The sequence below is a fragment of the Chlorocebus sabaeus genome, chromosome X, assembly GCF_047675955.1.
Source record: "Chlorocebus sabaeus isolate Y175 chromosome X, mChlSab1.0.hap1, whole genome shotgun sequence".
NCBI lineage: Eukaryota > Metazoa > Chordata > Mammalia > Primates > Cercopithecidae > Chlorocebus > Chlorocebus sabaeus.
The window spans coordinates 148,992,944-148,995,625 of record NC_132933.1 but is presented as its reverse complement, the minus strand read 5'-3'; the positions used below and the strand labels follow the sequence as shown (position 1 = coordinate 148,995,625).

Below are 2,682 nucleotides of genomic sequence, written 5' to 3'. Positions count from 1 at the left end.
TATTTTAGAAATCTCTGTTCTGTTTTCCATAGAGGTTGAACTAATTTACATTCTCACCAGCAGTGTATAAGCCTTCCCTTTTCTCTGCATCCACGCCAGCTTCTACTATTTTTTGACTTTTTAATCATAGCTGCTCTAACTGGTGTAAAATGGTGTCTCATTGTGGTTTTAATTTGCATCTATAATGATTAGTGTTAATCATCGATTTAAGCATACTCTGTTTCAGTTAGTTTTATATGTTTACATGTTAAATAAAAGCTGACATTCTGAACAGATCTTAAAACAATGAGTTATCAGAAAGAATTATTTTAGTTTTGTTAAAGTCATGTCTATATTTGACTTCCAAACATACATAAACCTCAAATGTCCTATGGGAGATCGATTTGAAAGCTGTTGATAACAGAGATGGTTTATATTCTTTGTTTCCTAAGTCACTAATTTTATAATGCTGATAAAATCTGCCCAACAGAGAAAAATAAAGTTTTGTGAATGCACCTCTGCATGTCCAACACAGAAATCAGTTTCCCTGTCCAGGACAAAATAGGAATCACAGAAACAGAGAAATTAAAATGTTTGGAAATCAAATTAGCATTACATATTCCTTGGTAAAATTGTGTCTACAAATATACACCAACATGGAATCACTAGTTATTTCTCTGTGACACACTGCCCCGAAACTTAGTGGCTAAAAAAAACAACTACTCGTTGTTAGCACGAGAGTGTCTGGTTTTGTAATTTGTACTGGGCTCAGCTGGGTGGCTCTTCTTGTCTTGCCTGGACTCCCTCATGATCTGTGGTCAGTTCACAGGTTGGCTGGGGGCTGGAGGGTCTAGGACAGACTCAGGCAAGGTGACAACTCATTTCAGCTTCTAGTGGTTTGAACAAATTCCAGTAGTTTGGTTCAGATTTGTACACATAGGACCTGGGCAGAGGTCCAAGAGCTGAAACATGCAAGATCTTGTGAAGCCCAGGTTTAAAACTGGCATGCTATCCCTTTTGCTGCATGTTGTTGACTAAAGAAAGACAATGCAGATTCATGGGGAGGGCTAATGCACTTCACTTGTTAATGGGAGGAGTAACAAAGTCATCTTACATAGGGAGGGGCTATGGCAGGTGGCCAGTTTGCAATGAACCACAAATAGTAAAATATACTATTGTTGAGTTCTCTAAAAGTATATTATATTTCATCTCAAAAAAAAAAAAAGCAATCTGAGAGAAGTGTTGAAATCTCTCTAGAAAAGACCATATAGTTAGATTTTTAGGTTTTCATATTGATTATGATGATACTAAAAAATCTATTGGATTAACTTGGAAATTAACAAAGCACAGTACAGCTTTTTTAATGGTGCACTTCCATTATTCATTATATAAAGTATTTAAATCCAGGAACAGATAGTAGGGATTGTCAAATAGAAGCACTTTGAGAGTCATACGGATGTGTCACTAAAGTATCACTTAACTCTAGCCCTTTAATAATGAACACTCATGTTTTTAAGGGAAAAGAGTGAAATAAAATAGAGCATGTAGCTTTCATATAAGGAGAGGGGAAATATAGAAATAGATTTTAACTCAATCAATTCAAGAGTAGGTAGCAAAGAAGAAAATGAAGAGCATTTGGTAAATGGAAGACACAAAATAAGCAGGAGAAAATAAGATCCAATATATCAGATATAAGAATAAATGGAGTTCTCTTTGCCATCTTTTCTCCTCCCTTGGAGATGCTGCCATGAATGTGGAGGTTTGCAGTTTTAGAGGGTACAAGATCTACCCTAGACACGGAAGGCGCTATGCCAGGACCAACGATGGGAAGGTTTTCCAGTGTCTTAAAGCAAAATGCGAGTTGGTGTTCCTTTCCAAGAGGAATCCTTGGCAGGTAAACTGGACTCTCCTCTACAGAAGGAAGCACAAAAAAGGACAATTGGAAGAAATTCAACAGAAAAGAACCGGCCAAGCAAATTTCAGAGGGCCCTTACTGTTACAATCTCTCGCTGACGTAATGGCCAAGAGGAATGAGAAAATTGACGTTAGAAAGGGTCAGTAAGAACAAGCTATCAGGGCTCATAAAGAAGCAAAAAAGACTAAGCAAGCAGCTAAAAAGACTGCAATGGCTGCTGCTAAGACACCTATTAGGTTGGTGCAAAAGTAATTGCGTTTTTGCCAAAGGCAGCACCTGGGCAGACGATTGCAAAGCCTATGGAAGTTTCAGCTCCCCAAGTTGGTGGAAAACGCTAAGCCAGCAGATCAGATTTTAAAGTAAAGATTGGACTATAACTCTAGGTTGTGCTGGAGATTTTATTCTCATAATAGACATGTTGGGCCTCACATGATCATAGGCGAACTAATAAAGTTAAGAATATAAGAGGTAGGTATTTTATTAAAAAGTCTATTTGCTTAGCTGGGGTGTGTCGAGCACATTATGGAAACTTCTTTGTCTTAACTTTTTGTTTACAAGGCTGTAAGTACTAGGATGTCACATGGATTTACCTGGCTCGGTGACAAATGCCTGCAGTCCCAACATTTGGGAGACCTAGGCAGGCAGATCGCCTGACCTCAGGAGTTCAAGACCAGCCTGGGCAACATGGTGAAACCCTGTCTCTACAAAAAGTACAAGCCCTTTTTCTACAAAAAATACAAAAAATATGAAAATGAACTGCAGGTGCATGGTGGCATGCACCTGTGGTT

The 2,682-nt window shown here is 38.3% G+C and overlaps 1 pseudogene; it reads left to right on the top strand.

Annotated features, from left to right (window-relative positions):
- The first annotated feature begins 1,550 nt into the window (after positions 1-1,550).
- LOC103231554 (large ribosomal subunit protein eL24-like) lies at positions 1,551-2,232 on the top strand (annotated as a pseudogene).
- Positions 2,233-2,682: the final 450 nt, after the last annotated feature.